Source organism: Hippopotamus amphibius, chromosome 5 (assembly GCF_030028045.1).
Source record: "Hippopotamus amphibius kiboko isolate mHipAmp2 chromosome 5, mHipAmp2.hap2, whole genome shotgun sequence".
In the NCBI taxonomy this organism is placed as follows: domain Eukaryota; kingdom Metazoa; phylum Chordata; class Mammalia; order Artiodactyla; family Hippopotamidae; genus Hippopotamus; species Hippopotamus amphibius.
The window spans coordinates 47420651-47447360 of record NC_080190.1 but is presented as its reverse complement, the minus strand read 5'-3'; the positions used below and the strand labels follow the sequence as shown (position 1 = coordinate 47447360).

Below are 26710 nucleotides of genomic sequence, written 5' to 3'. Positions count from 1 at the left end.
GAATAAGCCACTAGTTAAAAGGTAGTTTTGAAACAAGTGGTGGTAACTGAAGACTGAGTCATGTTGAAAACTATTAATAAATTATTGTGAATTCTGCTGAACGTGTTATTGATGTAGTGGTTATATATATTTTAAAAAGTTCTCATTTTTAGTAATAAAAGCTAACATTTTGGGAGAAATTTTGATGATGTCTGGGATATGTCTGAAGATAATCCAGGAAAAAAAATGGTGGGAATTATGTGTGTATGAAATGTAGTGTCAGACTGTTGGAAACTGTGGGAGCAGGTGATGGATACATGGAATTATGTTTTCTGCTTTCGTATTAATTTGAAATTTTATAAAATAAAGTGTAAATAAAATAAAACAATAATAAAAATTAGGAACAACTAAAAAAATTGCATATTTCTGTGCTTTTAGAGTAGCTTCCCCCACCTCCCTGAAGACCAAGGGAGACAGAGTTCATTAATATTTAGGATGTTAACATTCAATTTCATGCTTAAAATAATTGTTTCTTTGGGTGAAACTCCCTGGGCAAAGCTTTCAAAGTGCATTTTAAGGGAAAATATATTTAGTTTTCACCAAACATTTTCATTTCTATGATAATTCCCTGGCTCTGTGCATCAGTTGGGGATGGAAAAACTACTTGACTGAAAGAGGCTGTTGAAAATTAGTTGGTAAATTTCAGCATACATTTCTTTCGTGGAAAACAGAATGAGCAGGATGATACTCTTGTTCCTCTAGGATGTTTGAAATGCCTTAGCTGGTGACACTATCTTAACTTGATTGGAAAAATAAATCAACTTTATTCTAACTTTCCCCACACCATTTCTAAGTAGGAATGTACTTAGTGCTTGCCTCTGAAGAAGGTAAGTTTCCACTGGTCCCTGTGGTAGGCTGGATAATGGCCCCTAAAGATATCCAGATTCTAATCTCTGGAACATGGAGCAGAAGGGATTTTGTAGATATATTTAAGGATTTTAAGATGGAAGATTATGGACTCTAAAAGTCCACAAGTGTCTTTATAAGAGGAAGGCAGAGGGAGATTTTATGATAGAGGAGAAAGTGATGTGAAAATGGAAGAGATTTGATACGGAGGCAGAAGATGATGTGATGGAAGCAGAGAGAGATGTGAAGATACTACTCTGCTGCCTTTGAAGATGGAGGAGAAAGGGGTCATGAACCAAGAAATGCAGCTCTAGAAGGTGGAAAAGGAAAGGAAAGAACAGATTCTTCTGTAGAGCCTCTGGAGGGTGTGAGGCCCTGCTAACACATTGAAACTGATTTGGGACTTCCGTTCTTTTAAGCCACCAAATTTGTGGTAATTTGTTAGGGCAGGCGTAGAAATCTACTACATCACCCTAACTTTCTCTCTTATGAGAATGATTTGGGACGTGAACTGGAGTGGCTGCCACGTGGGGGTGTGTATCAGAAGCACATGAAGGTAAGTATCCTGTTTTTTGTTTTTGTTTTTTTTAAAAAAATATTTATTTATTTATTTGGTTGCACTGGATCTTAGTTGTGGCATGTGGGCTCTTAGTTGCAGCATATGGGATCTAGTTCCCTGACCAGGGATCGAACCCCTGCGTTGGGGTCTTGGAGTCTTAACCGCTGGACCACCAGGGAAGTCCCAAGTATCCTGGTTTGGTTGATTATTTGTGGGAACAGATTGTACAACTGAATGAGAGGTGTGTTATGGTGGTTCTCACCTTAACCACAGAGGCTGTTTGCAGGTTCCATTTTGTTATTTTGCCTGATTCTGTTCTCCAAATCCCCTAGTTCTGAAAGTGGGATTTAGGGATTAGAGGTACAGATGAGGACTTCATTGTAAGGTAGTAGAAACAAGATTAGAGTAGGGATCTGATATCCTGGACTGTGCCCACCTACCAGTAAGTAACTTTGGAGATGATTTTTAACTTTTTGTAACCTGTAAAATGGATTAAAATGGCATACCTTGCCTACATCATAGTGTCTTTGAAGGCTGAAATGAAATGGAAGGGTCTTTTCAAATGTAAAAGAAAAGTCCTTCCCCCTAGAGTCATTAGAAGGTGCTGAATAAGGCAGGCGTGCGTTGGTGAGCCGTGATGGACCAGAGCAGGGTGTTGGAGACAAAGTGGGCTGAGATGGTTGTCCACGTTGGGGGATGCTGGTGGCGGCTCAGCATGGGGTGTTTGAACCTGAATGGGTAGAGGAGTGTGACTGCACCAATGCAGTAGTGAAAGTAGTATTGAGAGACTGGTTACATTTAAGGAAATTGATCCGTGAATTAAGGTTAATGTAACTCAAATCTCTATAAAGGTATAAATATTTCCATTGTCCCAGAAAATTTCCTCCTGCTACTTCCTAGTCAATTTGTATCTCCACCTGCCAGAGGCAACCAGTGTTCTGATGTTTTCTACCATAAATTGGTTTTTCCCATTTTAGAATTTTATTTAAAAAATTTCATATAAATTTATAAAATGTAAATTATGAGCTCTTTCTTTTAGGTCTTCCTTCATTCAGAAAGAATGATACTGATCCATTTCTTGCACGTATCACTGTTTTGTTCTTTTTTATTCCATTCCATTGTGTAACTACACCATAATTTGCTCATCCATTCTTATGGACATTTAGTTTCCTTTTCTTTTTCTCAGTTGAATAAAGTTGCTACTGATAAAGTTTCAATAACATTCTTGTTTCTTTGGGTAGATACTAAAGACTGGAATCGCTGGGTCATAAATAAGATGTAAATTTAGTTTTATAAGCAGCTGCCAGACTATTTTTTGAAGTTGTAGTATTTTACATTCCTCCCAACAAAGTATAAGAGTTTTCATTCTTGCCAACATTTGGTATTGCCAGTCATATTTATTTCATCCTTTCTGGTGGGTGTGCAGTGCTATCTCACTGTAGTTTCAGTTTGATTTGTCTGGTGACTAATGATACTGAACATTTTTTCATTGGATTGTCTTTTATTTTTGTGTGTAAGACATTTTTTATATACCCAAGATAACAGTTGTCTGATATATGCTCTTGAATCTTTTCTCCCATTCTGTGGTTTGCTTATTTATTTTCTTTAATAGTATTTTTAGCTGAGTAGAATTTTAAAATTTTGATAAATTCCAAGTTTTCAATTATTTTTCTCTTACGCTTATTTCCTCCTATGTCCTGTCTAAGAAATGCTGGTCTATTCCCAAGTCACAATGATATTCCAGGATTTCTGTTTCTGATCCTTGCCTGTCTGCATGCATGCCTTTCTCCCTTCCCTCCTGCCTTCCTTTTTTTTTTTTTTTTTTTTTTTTGGCATTATATACTGATTAGGGCCTCCGGCACAATGTTGAATAAAAGTGAGAGAGAACATCCTTGCTTATTCCTGGTTTCAGGAAGGAACCTTTCCCTCTTTTACTATCAAATATTATGTTAACTGTAGATTTGTCATAGATTCCTTATGAGGTTGTGATAGGCCCCTTTATTCCTAGTATTCTGATCATTTTTATTATGAATGAGCACTGACTTTATCAAGTGCTTTTTATGTATCTAATTAGATCATATAGCTTTTCTTTATTCTATAAATATTAATTACATTGCTTTTCATAAGTATTTGGAGATATATACTGCATGATTCAATGATTTTTAGTATATTCACAGTGTTGTGCAAACATCGCCACTGTATAATTCCGAAACATTTTTATCATCCCAAGTAGAAACTCTGTACCCATTAGGCAATCATTTCCCAGTTTCCCTTCCCTCCAAGCCCTTGGCAACTAGTAATCTATTTTCTGTCTCTATGGATTTGCCTATTCTGAACAGTTCATCTATCAATACTTCATTGATTTTTTTTTTTTTTTTTGGGTGGGATCTTCTTGGAGCAGGGATCGAACCTGTGTCCCCTGCATTGGCAGGCAGATTCGTAACCACTGCGCCACCTAGGAAGCCCCCCTCATTGATATTTTTTAAAGCAATTTATCTTAAAAAATTAAAAATACACACATACACGCACACTTTGCTGTGGCCTTTACATTTTCCTTCAGATTTAAGGTTTTATCTGGTCATAATTTCTCTTCAACCTGAAGAAATTTTAGCATTTCTTGTGCAGGAGACTAATTCTCTCTGCTGTCGTCACCCTGAAAATGTCTTTATTTCACCTTCTTATTTATTTATTTATTTATTTATTGACTGCATTGGGTCTTCATTGCTGTGCATGGGCTTTAGTTGCTGTAAGTGGAGGCTTCTCTTCATTGTGGTGCATGGGCTTCTCATTGCAGTGGCTTCTTTTGTTGCGGAGCACGGGCTCTAGGCATGTGGACTTCAGTAGTTGTGGCATGCAGGCTCAATAGTTGTGGCTCACGGGCCTAGCTGCTCCGAGGCACGTGGAATCTTCCCGGCCCAGGGCTCGAACCTGTGTCCCCTGCATTGGCAGGCAGATTCTTAACCACTGCGCCATGAGGGAAGCCCTCACCTTTTTAAAGGCTATTTTCTCCTGATACAGACTTCTAAGCTGAGTGTTTTTGTTTTTTATTTGACACTTTAAAGATGTTGTTGCATTGCCCTATGTTCTTCCTTGTTTCAGGTAACATGTAGGCTATTATTTATATGGATTTTACCCTGTATAAAATGTTTTCTTCTCCTCTTCCTCTCCCTCCTCCTTTTCCTCCCCCTCCTCCTCTTCCTCCCTCTCCCCTTCCTCCTGCTTCTCCTCCCCCTCCTCCCCCTTCTCTTCCTGCTCTTCCTCCTCCTCCTCTTTCTTCTTTCATTCTTCTTAAAAGCAAAAAATCTAATTTTAAAATTTACAAATTATCTGTCTTTTCGATAGTCTGAATATTGTGTTTAAAAAGGTGTGATGTTTCTGTTTATTCTGCTTGGGGATCATGGAGCTTAAAAGTTCTGTAGATTGATACCTTTCATCAATTTTGGAAAGTTCAATTATGATCTTTTCAAATACATCTTTAAATGGTTATTCTGTCATATATATTTAGCAACTACATTTTTAGGTCATTTGATATACAACCAAAGGGAACTGAAACAAAAATTGGTATGCAGGAATGGGATGTTGTTTTAATAAACACCTGAAATACACAGCATTATTTTTAGGGCTGGTTGATGGTGGGAGGTTGGAAAAATGGTGAAGAAACTATTATAGGAGACAAAAGAAATGGCATTCCATTTAGTAAAATGGTCATGTGTGATTTCTTGGAAGACAGACAATGTACTTAAACAAAATTTGCATTTGGGCAAGGAGATCTCCAAGTGAAAATTTGCAGACATCAGCTGCTTCTCTTTAGCTGCATATAAGCATGGTACAAGAAAGGAAGAACTCAAGAGAACTGGCCATTTGCAAGTAGAATATATAGGAAAAATTGAGAGCCCAGGACTTAATGAGTTGGAACATAAAAATTGTTTCTTTTCTCCAGCTTCTATAGTTAGTAACAGATTCTCAGAGTAAGGTAAAGTCTAGGCTGGGGTCAAACTTGGGGGGCTGTTAGTAAGTGATGGTCTCAGAGTAAAGTTCAAGTCAAAGAAGTGGCTATATGACTTTTTGCTGACTTCTGAAAGAATCAGGGTGATACCTAATATATCTTCTCTGCTGTACACAGGCTTTGTAAGAATCTTAAAGTCAAGGTCCACAGCAGTCTGATACAGGAATCCCTCCAATGTCTAGGGATAAGGAGACATCTAGAAGAATTGTTCTCAAAGAATGGCTTTGGACACAGGAAGTAAAATGAATGAAATACATTGGAAACCCACAAAATTTTTGAGAAGACTGTATAAGCAGAAGTGCCATCTGCCTGGACTAGTAGGGACCGAGTAGTACAAAATGTTAAAAGGCTTCTGGGCCCCTACCTTTCTGTATACAGAAAGCAGACTAGATTTTTTTCTCAAAGAACATATTTTCTACTGAGCTCCTTAGAAGTGGCCAAAGAGGACAATGGAAAGGAAGGACATCCTAGAGTGTGAAGCCAAGATCCGTGGATAACAGTGAACTGGGGAATTATCTTCAGGGAAATATAACCAGGGTCAAATCAAGGAACGTTTATGGCTCCTAAAGTGGAGGGACCTGGAAACATTTTCCCAGCAGAATTTCAGACTTGCTACATACCAGTGACCGTTATCCGCCTCTCATTTTCCTCTTCTTTGAATTGGAGTGTTTATTGGGATTATCCTGTCCTTGTTCCACAACTGTATGCTGTGTGTTTGTGAGATGGCTGTATTGCCTTCTTCGTTCATAGGTTTCTGGATCAGGAGAACTTGGATGCATGTCTGTTATATGTGAGTCAAACCTGATGTGTTTGATAAAACTTTTGGAGGTCCTGGGATGATAGATGAACATATATTTCAGATGAAAGGAGCATGAATAATACTGGCCTAATGGTGGACTTGTGGTAGATTGTATAGTGACTCCAATCCTTCACCTCTCCATGAATGCCTGCTCTTTGTCATGTAAATTTGCAGTACCCTTCTGCTCTGACTCTGGGCTTTGTCATGTGACTTTCTTTGACAATAAATGTGGTTGAAATGCCAGTGTGCCACTTCTGAGCTTAGCCCTTTAAAGATTTTGCTTCATGCACTTTTAGTCTTATTTCTGCCATTACCATGCAAAGGTCATGCCTAGCTTAGTTCAGTGGTCCCAGGAGAAGGGTGAAGTTGCATGGTGCAGAGCCAACCTAGAAACACGTGAATGAGCTTGCCAAACCACATGAATGAGTGAGAAGTTCAGCCAAGATCAGCTATGTTTAGCCTAAGTCAGCAGAACCCCTCAGAAGTATGAAAAATGTTTGTTGTATATCATTGAGACTTTGTAGTTGATTGATATAGAGCAATTTTGTAGTAATAGCCAACGAATAGGAGTTTCCTGAGAGATTATAGCAGCAGTCTTTTTGTAAATTCTGAGAAACTAACCAATTGTAATTCTCCAGGCATATAATATAATTACATACATATGTGTGCATATATATATAATTACATTTACACATACATATATGTATATATAATATATCATCTAGTGTAACTCATTTATAGGCAATAAAACTGTGTATAAATCTCTGCAGTGACCTGTAAAGACTGGTAAGGGACAACCAAACTACTGATGCACTTGGAAGTATGATTAGGCAGTGGTTTCGATTTGAACATAGCAGCTTTCCCCCTGGTATCCAGGCCATGGCTGCAACACAGATTTGTAGCAGTATTTCTTTTTTTTTTTTTTTTTTAGCTTACTGAATTTAACTCTTTTATTATTTTCATGGGCACTGGATAGTGTTTTATTTCTTAACTGTTCAACAACTTATTATCCTGGGGTGTTGTCTACTTACTAGGTCAGATCAGAGATTATGCTGTACTCAGTTTGCTCATGGTATGGGACATAAGGTGCTCTGACTGGGCCTACCTCACCTGTTCAGTCAGATAAGATGTCATGAGAACTGTTGTCCTTCTGGGATGGGTCCACTGTCCTGGATTCCTTTTGCCATCCTTGTCAAAGATCAGGTTAAGGGTATTCCTTGCAGTTTTCTAGGTCCTTTATAAGTTATGGTGGCTTTCAAAACTCTCTAAGCAGAGGCAGATGACTGAGCTGTGTATAAAACAGGAATCACAAATATTGACAAAATAGGTAGTTTTTCTTCTCCCAACATTTTTTTCTGCCTAGAATAATACTAAGGAATCATTGAGTTTTACCCAAACTGTTTTTTCAGCCATTAGCTGATGAATTCTCTTTCCTTGAAGAATTTAGACATAAGAATAGTGGGCACCACATTCTTGGTTCATTCATGGTTAAGCTTCACGGGCATGACTTCAAGATTATTACCTTGGTGGCCAATTCCCCCCCTCTTTTTAAGCCAAGATGATGTGAAATGCTGATAGTACATGAAAACATTTACTTTCTTATTTGGGCAGAGAGACAGGCTTAATTTTTTTTCATGAATAGAATAATTACAGGGCAGCAAACATGCAAAAATTCATGTGATATTAGATAGAATAAGATATAGGACTGAAGAACAGCTCATGTTTTTGTTTCCTCCATTTCCCGTGACTCGTGGAAATAGACCATCCTAAGCCAATGGCATTGTCCTCTCCTACGGAGTGTTTTTCATGTCTACATGTTCCCAGATGAAGGAAGTGTCATCTTTCAGCAGTGGCCATGGTCTCAGTAGGCTGAAACAGATTGTCCAAAGGCTCCCAGAAACATCACTGTTCCATGGTATCATTATAATCCAACTTAATTTAGTTTAATGAGCACTTCTTGTTCATTGTTTGAGTCCAGTACTTGGCTAGTATAGGATGAGCAATAGTAGCTGTGACATAATTTAATAGGAGTAATGTTTCATGGTTTAAAGGTGTTATGTAGGAAGTATCTTGCTTTTTACACGTAGGGAATTTGTTTTCAGTGGGAATCCAGTTGGAATGTGATTGCCCACTACAGCACTGACATGCCAAAGAGCAGAGAGAGTGCTGTCGAATTTAAAGAACTGCAGCTTCAGAGAGACAAACACATTCCGTTCCTATACTAGCAAGTAAAGTAAGCAGGTCACATTTACAGGTAATAATAAGGGAAGAAAAACTATTTGTGAGGATTCTAAAGAGATGTGTATGTATTTGTATCCTTCGTCTTTGAACCTACAAATACATAATTATATGCAAGAAGCACCACTGGGAACTTGGGACAAGAAAATAGCCTCCCCGCATCTAACATCATTGGAAAAGACTTGGGAAACACAGAGAATGATAAGTGGCATCATGAGAACATGGGGACAGAAATGCTTAGGCTGGATCTGAGCAGACACACAGGTCACGTAGATCATTACTGGATCCATAATGAGGCACTTGAAGTTGATGTTGTCATTGTCATTGTCATCCTCACATTGACCTACTCAGTACTTGCTGTGACTCAGGCTCTGTGTAAAGTGATTTATGTGTTTGTTTACGTAATTTCCCAAAGAACTCTATGAGATAGGTCCTCTTATGTTGATTTTATAGATGAGGACCTGGAGAGGTTAACTACTTTGCCCAAGATTCCATAGCTGGTATGTAGTGGAGCCATTACTCAACTAGACTATTCCGCTTTAACACCTTAGTCACCACAGTTCATGGACCTACCCATTAAATGCTGTATACACGATTTCCATTTCACCGTTTGGACTTATCCTTCCCCCCAAACCTTTTGTCATCTTCTGTTTCAGAGTTAAATATGCCATCCAGATATATTTATGTATAGACACTCATAATGAATGGGCACTTTTTAAAAAATATATTATAGTAGTAGTATATAATAGTAAATAATTGTGTGTTTTTTAAAGAAATTAATAATTAATTTTTTGGGGCTGTGTTGGGTCTTTGTTGCTGCGTAAGGGCTTTCTCTAGTTATGGTAAGCAGGGGCTACTATTCGTTGCGGTGCTTGGGCTTCTCATTGCAGTGGCTTCTTTTGTTGTGGAGCACGGGCTCTAGGTGTTCGGGCTTCAGTAGTTGTGGCATGTGGGCTCAGTAGTTGTGGCATATGGGCTTAGTTGCTCCATGGCATGTGGGATCTTCCTGGACCAGGGATCGAACCTGTGTCCCCTGCATTGGCAGGCAGATTCTTAACCACCAGGGATTCACCACCACCAGGGAACTCCCTGAATGGACACTTTCTATCCATTGCCCTAAAAGTTCTAGTAACCAGAGTTGATACAAACAGCCTCTTTTATAAAATGGTCTGTTTAGAAGTCTTAGTTCTTTCTAGACATGCTGCTATTATAGTCTTTATTGCAATGATTTGAAGCCTTTTTCCATTCACAAAAGAAACTATTAAGGCAACCATGTGAAATCAACCACAAAGGCATCTCTTCTGTTGAAGTAGTAGGAAATGTCTTTTAAGATAAGAATACATTGAAAACCTTCAGCACGTTCTCTTTACTGTTTCTTTTTTACCTGATTTGAATCATCATTACAGTGTTCAAGGTTCTATGGAAAGAACTGCCTTGTATTAAACCATCTTGAGAGTAGGGTTCTTCAGAAATGACAGTGTGCCAGACTGTTCTGTTCTGTGTAGAATGCTGTTTCTAGCTTTTTTTTTTTTTTTTAATTTTTATTTTTTTTATCATTTTCTTTTAGAGATTTCTTTCCTCCTCTGAATAAAAAAAAAGTGAATCCTTTCTATTTGTTTTGTTGACATGATTGTATTTTGAGTATGGGTTTGAATACGTCATTTAAATGGTGACTATGTTTGGGTCTTCATGTTGGAACTGGTGATGCCTGTCTGATAATCTCGGTCTTCTGATTATTCCCTTCCCCTCTCTCTTTTTGTAATCCTGCATATTTTCAGCAAAAAGCATAAAAAAATGTTCTTTTCACAGCATATTTTCCCTTTTGAATTTTGCCTTCCACTGAAGGTTCAGGGGCAAGGTGATCCACTTTCCTATCTTTGCATTTTATAAAAATAATGAAATTGTCTTTTTTTTTTTTTTCCCATAACTTGGTTCAACTTTTCTCATCTAGAATTCATCTTGTAGAAACATCTAGGTGTCACTACTTTTCCCTCAGGTAACATTCAGAGTAGTCTTCACTATTTTGAGGGGTAAGGAAGAGAAATAGAAAGGGATATGTATGTCAGTGGAATCTGAGATCATTATGAACAATTGTTACCTCTGGGTGAGGCTAACTGTAGCTTTCCCAGAAGCAAGAGTTCATTTTGTCCCATTTAACACCAGTGAATCTATAATACGAGGGTTTTACATTGCGTTACATGCAGATGTGTGTATGTATATGAATTTTATTTTTAGAGTACAATTTTGATAATTTGTTCTTAGCATCCTCTTTTCCCCCAGAGTTGTCTTTCTCTCTGGAAGATAGTTCTGCCCACCCAAGGGCCATCTGATAACAGTAGGAGTATATTTGAGGAAAAACTTATTGTGCTGCTCTAGCCAAAATCATTTGACTTTGAGAATTTGACAGAACTCAAGGGACATTTATCAAAAGGATACAGAAACTTTACTGAGACAAAGTCCTTACAGATATTTCATACAAATTGTGACTTAGGACTGCTATGTCATCAGCTACCAAGGCAGCTACTCTTCCCATCTCTCCCTTTTAACTCTTTCTTGGACCACGTGCTCTCAAGTGCCTCTCTCTTTATGTTGCTCCAATCTCTTCTTCTGCAGATTGGTATCATTTATTTGCACATCTGTCTCCATCAAAATGGCGAGCTAAGTTAGAGTCACACGTTCCTTTAGTTTAATTACATTCTACCTACTGAGTTGTATACCTCTTAGTTTAAATTCTTGAGGAAGTATTTTGATTGGGTGCTGGCTAGACAATGAATTGCCTGTGTCTACTATTGGTCCGGTCAATCATAGTGATTCTACAGTGGGTAATATGTATAGTTTAGACTGTTTCAGCGTTGAGAGCAGGGCAGGCACATTTACAGACTATAAGAGATAACAGAAACTGTGACTAGCTCAGGAGGTAAGTGGTTTTGAGAAAACCTATTTTTTTTATAGACCAAATCATCCGTCTTGTTTAATTTATAAATAAAGTCAGCAGTGGGTATTAAGAAAAATACCTCATCATGTCTTTAATCTACTTTGACTCACTGGCATTTTAGGCCCTTTCAGTTTTATTGAAAGCAATTTTTGAGGACCCCAAACGATTTTTCCCAATTATATTCTTGGCTTTCTTTCTGCCTGGCTCCTGGCCTTAACCTTTTCTCTCATATAGATACCACTGCAATTCCAGAGAAGGCAGGTCTGCTGGCTTTTCTGGACCCTTGACATTTCCCAGAACTTCCCTTGACTGTTTCCTCTTCTAGTGCCTTAGGGAGGTTATCCTGCTTTAACTCAGGTTTTTAGACCCAAACTGTAGAACTAGGTTATTTGGTGAGTACTTGGACCTCCGTGGAGGTGTTGTTTGAAGGTTTAGTTTACTTATGTGATTCTCCAGTTTCTTTCTAAGAAGAGTAGATTTACTGGCAGAGCAATTCGTTTCTTATAACTTTTTTTTGTTGTGTCTCAAAAATAGGAGATATATTATTTCCCGAAACATGGATGACAACTAAATTAGCACTTAGGCAGGAAGCAAATAGGAATATTACGGTGAGAAATCTAGGTCAGCAAAAGTCATCTTATTGGAAGGGCATCCTAACCAAGAGGACAACTTTTCAGGCTAAAGATATTAGTTAATTGCACTCATAAATTCCTTATGTTCAGATTTCTGACATTTTATCTTGGCTATACTCAAGGTCTATATTAGACTTTTATTTGAGGTGCAGAGAAATCACTCGCTTCAAAATTATATTGCAGGCTTCTTGATAAATTCACCATTGGTCTTTCTACACAAGGAGGATTTAATAATAAATCTGAGTCTCTTGATGGCAATATCAAAGCACAGATGCTCTTCCTCTCCTGCATAAGATCTATGCCCTGACACAGGATATTGTGTCACATCCTAATCCCAGCACACTGAGCAGTTTCTCTGTTTGTGTAGAGGCCTGAGTGCATTACTTTATCAGCCTTCAAAGTCAGAGTTATGAGCTGAATTGCTTATGGAAGTTTTAGCGTTCAGCCATCCTGCACAAAATGACTGAAACTGGAGTCAGAGGACAAAATTTGGGGACTGATGTGAGCAATGATGAGGTATCCTCTACATTCCTCAAGCTGTCTTTTTCTACCTGTGCTCAAGGAACTTGCTAGAACATGGTGGGCCAGGTTTAGGATAAACACATAGCTAAATTGGTGAGCTATTGGTCTCTTGGGAGGTCCATTTCCTCAGTAAAATTAAAGTGTTAGGTGGGAGTGGCAATTCCTACTGCAGGCAGTGGGTTGGTTGCTTGGGTGTGTTGTGATTGGTTGCTAAGTGTGTCATAGGTTGTTTGCTACAGATTACATTTAAAATAGGTTTGGGAAATACTTTTATTTTTTAAAGAGTGAATTCAAGGCTGTTCCTATAAGATTGTCCTTCTCATTTGCTTGCATTAAGGTACACTTTCATGAGTAAGAGACTACAGAGATGTATTGGTTTCCCAGGGCTGCTGTAATAGAATATCACAAACTGGATGGCTTAAAAAGACAGAAATTTATTCTCTCACAGTTCTGGAGCCCAGAAGTCCAAAAGCAAGGTGTTGGCAGGGTCATGGTCCCTCCAGAGCCTCTAAACTGCAGTCTGGTGAATCATGAATCCTAAATAATATCAGTAACTGCAACAGCCAGTGGGAAACTGCCCAGTTTCTTGAGAAAGATTAGCCAGTGTGAGTATTTGCTTTCATGGAGACACAGCTATCTCTTGGAAAATCGGTAAAATGTTCTAGGGAGTTGAGGGCATTATTTTCTTTGGCTTCTGGATTGTTTTTTGGGAGTCCCTTTGGCTTTTGGGGCCCAGCTCTCATAGAGCTGTTTAGATAGCCTTACTGAAATGATCCCAGATAACTGGTGTCTGTCCCATCCCAGAGTTTTCCAGAGAGGTCTTTTTTAAGATCCATTCCAATGGTAAGCGCTCCTATTCTTCAGTAGTTTTTTGTTCTGAATTTAATATCTAATATGGGAGACTTAATGGGTTTTCTTCCATTTGTGCTTAGAAGAGATCGCGAACCTCATTCCAAACGCCTGTAGAAATTTGGAGGAATTACCTAATTTTATTTATAATGCTCAAGAAAATTCAGTGCGGACTTCTCCACAAGGGGAGCCGTGGGGCCTGGCACGATTGTGGCAGGGTAACGGGGTGAGCCGTGGCCCCAGCAGCGCTGGTCTGGGAGCAGAGGCGGGCTTTCTCCGAAGACCAGGCAGGGCCGGTTCAGGCTGGTCTCGGAAACCAGAGCAACGCCGGGCCAACGGGAATTGTGGCCGCTAGGTCGCCATCCATCTTCCCTCTCCCGGAACCTTTCCCGAGATTCCTTCGTGTGGCTGCTCCATGAAGGAACCCACCTGCCGACGCTTGAGAGTTTTCAGTGGACTCAGCCCAGGAGAAAGACGCAGCCCTCACTCCTTGCTGGCCGCCACCCCTCCGTCTTGGGGACCGCACCCCGGGTGCCCTCCTGGTTCGGTTCCGGCAGCCCTCGGCCTCTCACAGACCACCATCAGCCTATACATCAGGAACGGTGTGGCAGCCGGCCACAAGCTCATGCTGTCCAGCTACCAGATCACAACGGTCATCAACGTCTCGATGGAGGCAGAGAACACATTATACGAGGGCATCCAGTAGATGCAGGTGCTTGTAGCCGATGCACCCATCTCTTGCCTCTGCAACTTCCTGGGCCCCATCGCCGAGCGCACCCACCGTCCAGAGATGAAGCAGGCTGAGCGCACCCACCGTCCAGAGATGCAGCAGGGCCGCCCCCTGCTGCACCGAGTCGCCTGCGCGGCTCCAACGCTCTGCCGCCCCGGGCTCTGCCGCCTCCGGAAGCACCAGCCCCTGCCCGGCCGGTCGCCCACGCCTGGACGGGGCCGCACCGGCCGTCAACCCACCCAACAACGGTTTTTGGGAGCGGCTTGTCCGCTACAAGTTCCAGCTGTTTGGCAGGAACACCGCACACGCGGTCAACTCCCCGATGGGCGTGATCCCCGACATCTGTGAGAAGGAGGTGGGTTTGATGGCAGCCAAACGGTGAGCCGCCTCGCACCAGGGGTCAGAGGTGCGCATCTGCCGTTGGTCGTACCCCGAGATCTGAACTTGAACGTTCTACTTTAGTTGATACAGAAAATCAGATGACGGCTCTTATAAGGCCAAGAAAAAAGGGAGGGTGACTGCTGTTTTTAACCTTTATAATCCATATCTTTGAAGAATAAACTCGCTAAATGTAAGATGGTGAAAATAAGTTTCCTACCCTGTGAGTGCCCAGGGCATGACCAGTGGGCCAGGCCAGAGAGGTGAGGCAGGTGGTGTCCATTCAGATGGACCTGCCAGCAGTGCTCAAGGCAAGTGGCAGGCTCCTACAGCCCTCCCCCAGGCCCACTTCTCAGAAGCAGGTCAGCCTGAGTCCCACTTCATTGTTTGGAGCCCAAAGCCAGGGCCTGAGGCATCATGGCTCCTGTGCCTCTCACAGTAAGTGCCAGTTTACTAGATAAGTGGTCATCAAGTGGTGCTCTGGGAGCCCTGGGAGCTTCAGGCCACCCTTACCCCCACCTTCAACCACAGCAGCCCAACTCAGGGTTTATAGATGATATGTAGGCATAAGGTAGTTTTTGAAGAAAGCATTTTATTGTATAAAATTTAAAAAATAATTTTTGAGTGCTGTTCCAGATGGCAAGGTCTCAAGGTGCCTTTGGTGACTTCCCACCAGCCTTTGATGAAAGGTGGCATTAGCCCCTTTCTCTGGAGCGTGTGCTGAGAGAGCAGGCCTGATGTCAGGTCTGCAGGTTTCCTCTTGGCTCTGCAGGTTGGAGGTGTGGGCTGGGACCCGGCTCTGTCTTCACATGACCAGGGGCTTCTCAGAGATTCAGTTTCCTTACCAGTCTCCAGGTGACAGCCCTTCTCTCCCAGGGTTGTTGTGAAGATTAAAGGATCACTAGCAGCGTGACTGGCACAGGGTACTTGCTTAGAGTAAAGGGTGGTTCTTATTATTGATGCTACCCTCAGGGCCTGCTGGTCCTTGGTCAGTGCCTTCATCCTCATAACAGCATTTCCCCCATCTGTGCACAACCCTTTATTGTTTACAAAGTGCTTTCCCCCCAAATCATCCATCTGTGGGGAGAGGGGGAAGTTTAAGGTCCTTTTGGACTGTATGTCAGGGGAAGCCTACACTTAGCAGTTTTTTAGAATCCCATTGTATACACAAGGGTTGTGAAGCAAGGGGCATGATTCTAGCTACCCCTCAAACATCTTGTTGAGAATCATTGACCATTTAAGCCAGTGCTTCAGTCTGGCTAACCACCCATCCACAGGGGTACTTGCCCAAGGGACAACTGAGTTGGCCCCACCACCAGGCCCTGGAATCTGGGATTGTTCAAACTCTCCAGGTACCTAACAATGTGGCTTGGGACCAGCTATTCTAAATGAAAGTTCTGCAGACAAACAATATATGAAATAAACCAAAGCACAACTGCTGTGATTGATGCCAAGCTGTAGGTCTGAAGCCCAGTGGAGGCTGAACATGCCTTCTCTCCAAATGTGCCCCTGCCCCACTTCCACAAAGAAATGCCCTGGGATGAAACTGGGGAGAAAAATGAATGAAAACTCACTGCTCTGGACTGATTTTTTTTTAAAATAAATAAATTTATTTATTTATTGGCTGTGTTGGGTCTTCATTGCTGCACATGGGCTTTCTCTAGTTGCGGTGAGCGGGGGCTGCTCTTTGTTGTGGCGCATGGGCTTCTTATTGTGGTGACTTCTCTTGTTGCGGAGAACAGGCTCTAGGTGCACGGGCTTCAGTAGTTGTGGCACACAGGCTCAATAGTTGTGGCTCATGGGCTCAACAGTTGTGGCTCACGGGCTCAATAGTTGTGGCTCACAGGCTCTAGAGCACATGCTTAATAGTTGTGGCACACTGGCTTAGTTGCTCCGCGGCATGTGGGATCTTCCTGGACCAGGGCTCAAACCCATGTCCCCTGCATTGGCAGGTGGATTCTTAACCACTGTGCCACCTAGGAAGTCCCCTGATCTTGTTTTACAGATGAAAACACAGTCCCACAGAATACCAGGGCTGATGTAGCACAGCCCCCCAAAACAGCCTTTCTGGCAGAAACGCAGATGAAAAATTTCTTTCTTTCTTTCTTTCTTTCTTTTTTTTTTTGGCTGCTGCCTAGCTTGCAGGATCTTAGTTCCCTGTCCAGGGATTGAACCCAGGCCCTCGGCAGTGAAAGTGTGGAGTCCTAACCACTGGACTGCCAGGGAATTCCCTGAAAAATCTCTTTTAAAGTACTTTTAAAGAGAAATTTATTTGGATATATATAGCCAAATTTTTTTTCATTTAAAAAAATTCCTAAGTTAACATACCATAAAATAAACTTTTTTTTTGGATGTACAATCTTAAGGGTTTAGCACACGTATGGTTTTATGTAACCATCACCACAGTCAGAATACAGAGCAGTTTCTTTACTCCCGAATATTGTCCCATGCCTCCCCCTTGTAGTCAAGCCCTTGCCCCACTCCAACCTCTGGCAAACAGGGATCTGTTCTCCACCCCTGTGGATTTGCCTTTTCTAAGGTGTCACATAAATGTAATCATGCGTGGTGTGATCTCTGGAGGTTGGCTTCTTTCACTGGTCATAATGTCTTGGTGATTCATCAGTGTTGTTGCTTTTTGGTGGTGTCCCATTGTACGGATATAACAGTTTGTTTTACATTCACCAGATGAATGATATGGACTGTTTCCATTTTTTGGTGATTGTGAATAAAGCTTCTATAAACATTTATGTAAAAAAATTCAGTGCATATCAGCATTTATTTGCAACAAATATGTGGCAGGTCATTTCTAGATGGAAATAAGAATGCTGGAAAAAAATTTGAGAATAGTATATTAGGAGCAAGAATCATACTCTCCAATCTGTAGTTGCTAGATTTGATATCCCATTAATAGGGCAGGACTCATGGACATGTGACTTATAAAGTCTCACTAGGCCTGTGTTTAGAAGGGCTTTTGCTTGGTTTAATGCTTTGCTGTAACTGTCTTGAGATTTTTGCCTTGGGCCCCACAACTTATGTAGTCAGATTAATAATCAAAATCAATGGTGAAATTTCAAATCTGCTACTCTTTTCAAGGTCACTTGGATGTTTACATATCAGTTTTTTTTTCCTTTACCCTTTTCTTTCCCAGTTAATAGAACTAGAATATTCTGTAAAAGAGAAGCAGACTCTTTAGAGGTAAAAAAGAAATCTGTAACTGAGAAATTTAAGAACATCTGTTTCCTCCACCTGGTAAATAAGCTTTGGCTATTGGTACTTTTGAGGTTGTGTCTGGGTCACCAGGGAGTCTAGCCATGCCTGACCTATAAGGAGCATTAAGATATGAGATGATATTTTATGACAGAGAATACCAGTGGTAAGCTGTCTTTCCCTTTAAACTTCACCTGCCTCCTCCACTATGATGGTACACGATTACAGTGCTGCACAATTTTCCAAATTATTAATTTGTAGCTTTTAAAATCTTGAAAGCCTCTTTGAGCACAGTTTGACCAAGACTAATTGTCGTGGGGGTAGTGTATGAGTTTCCGAAGACTGTCATAATAAATTACCACAAACTTGGTGGCCTAAAAAAACCAGAAAGTAATTTTCTCACAGCTCTGCAGGCCAGCCAGCCAAAATCAAGATGTCAGCAGGGTTGGCTCCTTCCGGAGGCTGGGAGGGAGAATGGTTCCCTGCCTCTCTCCTCTGGCTGCTGGCAGTGCTTGGCTTGCAGATGGATCACTCTAGTCCCTGCTTCCTTCTTTATGTGGCTTTCCCTCTATGTGTCTGTGTGTTCTCTTCTTCTGTCTGTCTGCTCTCATCAGGACACAGGTCATTGGATTTAGGGGCCACTCAGATAATCCAGGATGATCTCATCTTGAGATATTTGATTCCATCAGCAAAGACCTTTTTTGCAAATGAGCCCACGTTCACAGGATCCAGTTGGACATATCATTTGGGAGCCACCATTCAACCCACCACAGGTAGTATTTACCTTTTGGCCAGTAAAATCTCTTAAGCTTCAGTGAGCCAAATCATTTCTGTCTTAAATAATGTTACCTAGTCCTCTAGGGGTTGTAGCCAAAGTGAAGGATGGGCCCTAGACTCACTAGTGGGCACTGGTACCAGCTTGTGCCAGCATACAGAAGCTGACTGTTAAATTTCCAGGGATTTTGCAAGTGTGTTTCACACAGCCATTATTAAAAGTTAAATTATATAAACTTACAGTTAAATAAGTTATATTAAAACCCCAAATTATATATACTCAAAACTCATCACTTCCTAAGTATCTTACTTCATTTTATTATTATGCGCTCTTGTTTTAAAAACTTTATTTATTTATTTATTTATTGGCTGCATTGGGTCTTTGTTGCTGTGTGCGGGCTTTCTCTAGTTGTGGTGAGTGGGGGCTACTCTTCGTTGTGGTGCGTGGGCTTCTCATTGCGGTGGCTTCTCTTGTTGCGGAGCACTGGCTCTGGGTGCCTGGACTTTAGTAGTTGCGGCACATGGGCTCAGTAGTTGTGGTGCACGGGCTTAGTTGCTCCACAGCATGTGGCATCTTCTCAGACCAGGGATCGAACCTGTGTCCCCTGTATTGCCAGGCTGATTCTTAACCATTGTACCACCAGGGAAGTCCCTATTATACGCTCTTGAGGTTATTTGCTTCTATTGTGTCTGTATGGTGTGTTGCTGAGCATCTCTTTCTCAACTCTGAGTGCAGTCGCATTAATAGCTTGAAATGAGCCATGGAAATAAGCAAGTGCTACCCATTAGGGCCTATCCTCTCCCTCAGAGCCAGTTTTTAAACATTTCTCAGTTACTGATCCTGGTAACCATGACAGTGTGTACCAGAAACTTCTGAGCAAGAAATCAGCAAAAGCACCCTATCACTATGGATACTATGTACTCTGGATGTTAAAAGTTAGCTATGATTTCAGTAAGTAATTGATCAAATATGCATAATTAAATATGATCTACAATTTTTAACTTACTTGTAACTTTACCTATTATTAAATGCACTAGTCAAAAATACCCTTTGCCAGTCTACATATCCTCACTTTTGTTTTTGAGTATAATGCCATTGAACCTACTATAACATAAATATTTTCAAGGTGCAAAGTTGATAGTTTGTAAATACCAGCAAAGTTTTTATTTGGGCCAGTTCAGGGATAAGATGACAAAGATATTCTGTGAAACTTGGAGTTGGCCAGGCTTTTAACTTGCTGTGCTCTAATGAAATATTTGTTTGATCTACTTTTTCTTTTTCCTCTGTTATGCATTGGCACCTCAGGCATTAGCTATAAATGAATTAAATGGCCCCAGAAGCTGTAATTCTGCAGCCAGCAAGACATTAGAATAGAATTGATTACTGGAGGTGTCTGCATATGGAAGCAGCCCTCCTACCTATTTATTTCCATTTTAACCTAAGAAGTATGTGGGAAGCTTGTTAATACCCTTAGAGGGTTTGATCCCTCTGCCTGTGAGGCTTCTGAACCAGGTGTGAATATTTACAATCCATAAAAGGGGAATCATAAATAAAAGCAAACATGACAGAGGAGAAAAACACTTCCAAAAATATTAGAAATTCTATCTTTAGGCAGTGTCAAATAGAAAACAAATCCAGACTTAGGTATGGAGGGATTTTTTCGAAAAGACTATTGCAATTGGGAAAGGGGGACTATTATAGTAAGAGGAAAGGAAATATTGCAACAGAAGACTCTGACCATAATATCTATAGGCGTTTTGAAAGCCAGGCGGAAAGAGGTTTTCTTTCTTTCTTTTTTTTTTTTTAATTTTATTTATTTATTTGTTTATTGGTTGCATTGAGTCTTCATTGTTGTATGTGGGCTTTCTCTAGCTGCGACCAGCGAGGGCTACTCTTCATTGTGGTGCTCGGGCTTCTCATTGCAGTGGCTTCTCCTGTTGCGGAGCATGGCCTCTAGGCACGTGGGCTTCAGTGGTTGCAGCACGTGGGCTCAATAGTTGTGACTCTCGGGCTCTAGAGCACAGGCTTAGTAGTTGTGGCGCATGGGCTTAGTCGCTCTGGGGCATGTGGGATCTTCCTGGTCCAGGGATCGAACCTGTGTCCCCTATATTGGCAGGCGAATCCTTAACCACTGTGCCACAAAGGAAGCCTGAGGTTTTCTTTTTTTTTTTTTTTTATAAAGTTATTTATTTATTTATTTTATTGGCTGTGTTGGGTCTTCGTTGCTGCACGTGGGCTTTCCCTAGTTGCGGCGAGTGGGGGCTACTCTTCATTGTGGTGCGTGGGCTTCTCACTGCGGTGGCCTCTCTTGTTGCAGAGCATGGGCTCTAGGCGTGTGGGCTTCAGTAGTTGCGGCACATGGGCTCAATAGTTGTGGTGCATGGGCTTAGTTGCTCCGCGGCATGTGGTATCTTCCTGGGGCAGGGATCGAACCCATGTCCCCTGCATTGGCAGGCGGATTCTTACCCACTGCGCCACCTAGGAAGTCCCCTGAGGTTTTCTTTTAAAGGGAGGAATAAACAAGGCTAGAAAGAGCTGAGCATGGGGAGTGAGGTGAGCAGAGGATCGATTGGTCATTTCAGCAGAAAATGTCTTTTGAGGTCAGCTGATTCTCAGGAGAGGCTGTTAAGGGGTTTTCTTCTGTATCCCAGTGCTTCCTTAAGCTCCCAATGTTTGCTTAAGCTCAAGGGTGGGCTACAGTTCAGGGTCCTAGGGGAAGGAGAGAAGCCTGATGGAAGTTTAGTCATCACATTAGTATCCTGATTGTTCCGTGGGGACAAACTGTTCAACCAATCTTTTATAAGACAAATAATGGAAATTTGAGGGGTCTATGTCTGGCTTTGTCACAGATAAACAGTGGGGTCATCCATGGGTTTATATAAGTCATATGTGAAAGGATGATTCTTTGCAATAAGCTGTTTTCTGAAATACGAAAGGATTTATTGATCATCCCTGTTTTCCATGAGTACAGGGTTCAGGTAAAGTACTACATTTTTAGCAGCTAATGCAGTTCACTCCATATTTTACATTAGACTCCAGCTCTAATCCTGTGCTCTATTTGAGAGGCTGTATCAGATATTTTTGTTTTGTTTTATATTACCCCTTAATTAAAAAAGAAATGCCTCTGGAATTGCTTGGTAGAAGTAAAAATTTTGCTTGGGGCAGGGCTTGTAACTTCTATTGCTGTCACAAACAATCTGCTTTCCTCCAACACAAATTCCTGTTACTACCTGCAAGATTTAAGATGCCACGAAAATATTTTTGTAATCGGAAACTGCTGTAATTCAGAATTTGCAATAACCTCACAGTGCTCTGAAACTTGGATAAAGCTCCTTTCCAAAGCCAGCACAGAATCAGTCTTCCTTTCTTTCCTGTTTTCAGTTTTTCCCTTTCCCTTCTGTCCCTCTAACTGATGCCATTTTTTTATGTTGGGAAGCTCTAAAGACAAATTATCTTCTCCATAAAGAGTTATTATATCCAGACTTCCCAATTTCAATTAACACTAAAATGAGAAAGAGCATAACTTGCTATTGCTTGAATCAGAAAGCAACTTGAAGAACTTTTTGTGTCATTAGAACTATAATCATGAACGTATCCTACTTCTTTCAATGGGCTGGTTACTGAAGATTTATTTTTGGTTATCTTAGACATTTAAAATGTACACATGCACATTTTGGATACATTTGAAATGAAATTAAATATTTGGGAGACTAGTTGATGCTGTTGAGAGAACAGGGTCTCAGGGTCAGACACACAGACCTGCACTTGACTGTCAGTCCTCCCACTTACTAACTATAAATCCTTGAGTACGTCACTAAAACTTTCTGAGTGCTTTTCCACATCTGCAAAATGCAGGCAATAAGATGTGCTAATGGCATAATTGTGAAGATTAAACAGAATGAATTTGCATACGCAAAAGAACACGGACTAGGTACTGAGCAAGTATGGTAGCCTTCCGTAATTTATTGAATGCTAATACTTGCAGCAAGCTAAACCAGCCACTTTGGGGTCCAACTTTTGAGGAACTTACAATCTAATTGGGGAATCATATAGATACATGTAAGATATATAAATGCATATCAATTTACATTTTCAGAAAACTCACCTAGGACTTTGCAAACTTTTATTACTGGTTGAAATTTATCTTGTAATTTGATCCTGGTGCTTACTCACAGTTTAATTCTGGGTGGCTCCTTTTATCACCATCCCTCTGCCTTCTGCATGGGGCACATGACCCCCTTGGCATCAAAGTTTTACTGATGGAAAAACTTTGTACCTCCCCGCCTTGCACTATATTAGTAGTCATTTCTGAGGTTTCCTTGTGTGCATGGTATAGATCTGGACAGGAATCTTTGTCTTGCAGGCCTGTTGTTCTCTCTCTGCACCTGCTGGTTTGCATCTCATTTGCCCAGCACAGACCAGTTTCAATCCTGAGCGGCTGCCAAACACCAAGTTAGCCAAAGAAAACTCCCTGCCTCCCTCCCTCTATGAGTAGGAAATTATGGGTAAAAGAGGAGAAGCATCCAGTGAACCCTGGGTCAGTTGACCCCCACCGGGGCCTCGTAAACCTGTGAAAGGGGAGCCATCTCAGCGAGGTCACCATAGACAAGCAGGCACAAGCAGCATTGGGGCCAGGGAACGCCAGGCTTTCCTTGCGTACATCCCAATGAGTGTGACTGTGTTCCACTGCGCTCCAAAGTCTGTAGGGCTGAATGAGGCATTAACACAGCAGTGAAGACTCTGCAAATGATTTTGTTTTGCACTTGGCAAAGATCGCCCTGTCATGGCAAGGGAAGTCACCTGTGAATTTCTTTCTAGGCTCTGTCCGGCTCTGGAAGAATTTCACTATTGAGGCATGAAAAACAGAATTAGCACCCACCAGAGGTAACACAAGGATTTTGTAGACATATCTTGAGTAGTGAGAGAGAGACTCAATTACCATTTCATGACTGCCAAATGATCCTGATAAGGGCCATTCTTAGTCCAGCAAAGAGGACACCTTTGCATCTTAACAAGGTCCTTCTATATTTTAACGATTATTAGAGGGTTAACAGTAGGCGAGTTTAGGCAATGGGATAAACTGTGTAACAGAGGTTAATGGTTGGAAGCTTCTTTTGGTGTCTGCAAATAGGGCTGACCATGAATAATGTTTTAAAGATTTTGGAGAAACATTCAGAGGCCCGTGGATTTTAAAATGGAGCACAAAATTACCAACAGAAAGTCTATGTAGTATAGTCAATGTACAGTAAGCAAGTCATAGATACTGGTAAATAATTAATGTTGGTTAGTACAAACTAAAAATGGGAAGACAAAACAATTTTAAACCCATGCACTCTTTGAAACTTTTAAATTTGAAATGATTGTAGATTTACAGGAATTTGCAAATGTAATACAGGAGGTCTCATGTATCCTTCGCCCAGACCCTCAAGGGCTACCGTAGTATAATATTACAACCAGGCAAATGGCATTGGTACAATCTACAGAGGTTACTCAGATTTTACCAATTGTGTGTGTGTGTATAGTTCTATGCAATTTCATCACGTTTGTAGATTTGTGTAGTCACCACCACAGTCAAGACATAGAACTATTCCATCAATCTTTCATACAATCCCTTTATCCTATCCCCTGTCCCCATTCCTAAATCCAGTCTCTTCTCCATCTGCATAATTTTGTTATTTTAAGAATGTTATATAAATGGATTCATACAATACCTTTTGAAATTGGCTTATTTTATTTAGCATGCCTTTGAGGTCCATACAGATTGTTGCCTGCATCAATGGTTTGCTCATTTTTTTTTCTTTTTTATTGCTGAGTGGTATTCCATGGTATTGATGTACAAGTTTATTTAGTCACTAATCTGTTTCCATTTTTTGGCTATCAAAAAAAGCTACTGTCATGTTTAATCTTATGTGTCAATTTGGCTAGGTTAGGATACTCAGCTGGATTCCATACGGAGCTGGCTCCACCCTATATGCCTTCTCTCCTGCCCCAGGCTCTTCATTCTTAGTCCCCATTCCAGAGGCCCTTGTGTGAAAAAAACAGCAGCCCCCATGCGGGGGGAGCTTGCCTTGCTTATCCAGAGTGTTAGAACGGTGATCTCTGCAGCCAGGCCTGGTGACTCAGTACATAGCTGTAGTTCTAGTGAGCACTAAAAAACATTTCACAATCCCTAGTTGTGAACCCAAATACAAATCAGAAAAGGAGTTTATAGAATGTGCCCAGAAAGCAGGACTGGTCACGCCTCGGGAACATTTGGAGCATCCCATACATCTGACCTGTACAGCTGGTGTCTTTAATGCCCGTATTCCTCCTGAGGGTGATGCTGTCATGTCATCTCTTTCAAAGGAGGAACTGACACAGAGAACTGAGCAATGGAAGAAGAATGTAGCCTCACAATTGTCCATTTGGAAAACAAAAACATATGATGCTAATTTTAAAATGAAAGACTTCCCTGAAAAAGCTAAGGATCTCTTCACTGACACTCACCTTTTTCTAAACAACTTAGATTGTGACTGGCTTCATACCTTGGTAACTAATCACTATTTCCTGGATGTAGTCTGGAACATTAAACATAAGACCATCTGCTGGAACTTTATAGGATCTTTAGAGCCAGCCCAGGAGATTCTCTGCTCCAGTCTGTGAAACCAGAGCAACATGTATGGCCAGGGCACTGTCCGAGTGCAAATCCAGCAGTCTCTGACCATCTGTGACCAATTTGGCCAGTTGCTGTATGGACAGGAAGATGTGGCCAGTGATGTCCTGGAGTATGTTGTAGGTGGAAGGCACCTGATAAATCCCTTTGGGAGATGGGGTTTATTATTATGCAACAGTCCCCTCATGGGTACTTCCTAAGAAGCCCATCCTTAAGGCAGTAGTGATCCCTGGCCCCCAACTGAAACTGTGGGAAGAACCACAAGGAGAAGCCCATAAGGCTCAGCTAGCCTGATGGCAAAAATGACTCAGGGGGTGAAGCATGGGTGCGATGACTGGAAGCTGAGAAGTCTGTGAGTCTGGGAGCTGTGGTGTCATCCATCTGCATGGTGTTGCAGAAAGAACTACTTTTGTTCTCTCCTGTCCTGCTTAGGTCTTTTTAGCAGTCTCGTCCTCAACAGCCGTGGCTGATGGTTGGGCTAAGGTGGGTGGCTGGCATGCACAGCCATGCTCCTCCTCATCCTCCTCCTAACTGTATACCTAGTTTCTGACTCTAAATGAAAGACAGTATGTTTCAGAGGACATCTGATACCAGCTTTTCCCGAGCAGAGACTGTCAGGAGCAAACTGGCAGAAATTTCTTTCTAATCACAGGGCAGGGATCAGAGTTTGAAATAAAACACTATCAGGATGTTAGACAAATTGTGGTGGGTTCTGTACATTTCTCCTGGTTCAGGCTAGAAGTAGACTAGCCTTTAAATAGCGGAAATGGAAGATAAGCTTCATCGTGAATGATGTGACTTCCAGGAAATCCAGACTTGGGAAAAATAGTGTTTATAAAAGACAGTATCATTAAGAGGGTCTTTTCTCATACATTGACTCACTGAATCGGCATTTGTATTTCATAGGGGAATGCAATTCCAAAGAAATCATTTATCCCTCAAAAAACAAAACAAAAAAACAAACCCCACTCCTCCTCCTTCAACCAAACACAATCTGATGTTGCTGTGAAGGTATTTTTCTAGATGTGATTAACATTTATACAGTAGACTTTGAGGTAAGCAGATATAATGTGAATATTTCATAATGTAGATTCATAATGTGGATGGGCTTCATTCAGTCAGTTGACGGTATTAAGAGAAAAGACAGATTCCCCAGGGAGGAAGGAATTCTGCCTCTAGATTGACTGCCTTTGGATTCAAGAGTACAAAATCAACTCTTCCCTGGTTCTCCATCCTGGCTTGGCCTGCTTTGCAAGATTTTGAATTTTCTAGCTCCTGACAACTACGTGAACCAATTTAAAAAATCAATCAGTCAAAATCGCTCTGTCTCTCTGCAGGTCTATTTCTGGGTTTTCTGTTCTGTTCCACTGATCTACGTGTCTAGCCCTCTGCCAAATACCACACTCTCTTAATAACTGTAGCTGTGTAGTAGGCCTTGACATTCTAGCCTAAATAGTGATTCTTCCAACTTTATTCTTATTTTCCAAAGTTTTTTTTTTTTTTACCAACTTTAAGTTGTTTGCTTTTCTATATAAATTTTAAA

At 41.1% G+C, this 26710-nt stretch overlaps 2 pseudogenes; both read left to right on the top strand.

Moving 5' to 3' along the window:
* Window positions 1-838: 838 nt before the first annotated feature.
* Window positions 839-14537, top strand: LOC130854206 (dual specificity protein phosphatase 18-like; annotated as a pseudogene).
* Window positions 14538-14950: 413 nt separating this feature from the next.
* On the top strand, window positions 14951-25461 carry LOC130854205 (39S ribosomal protein L45, mitochondrial-like; annotated as a pseudogene).
* The last annotated feature ends 1249 nt before the right edge of the window (window positions 25462-26710 follow it).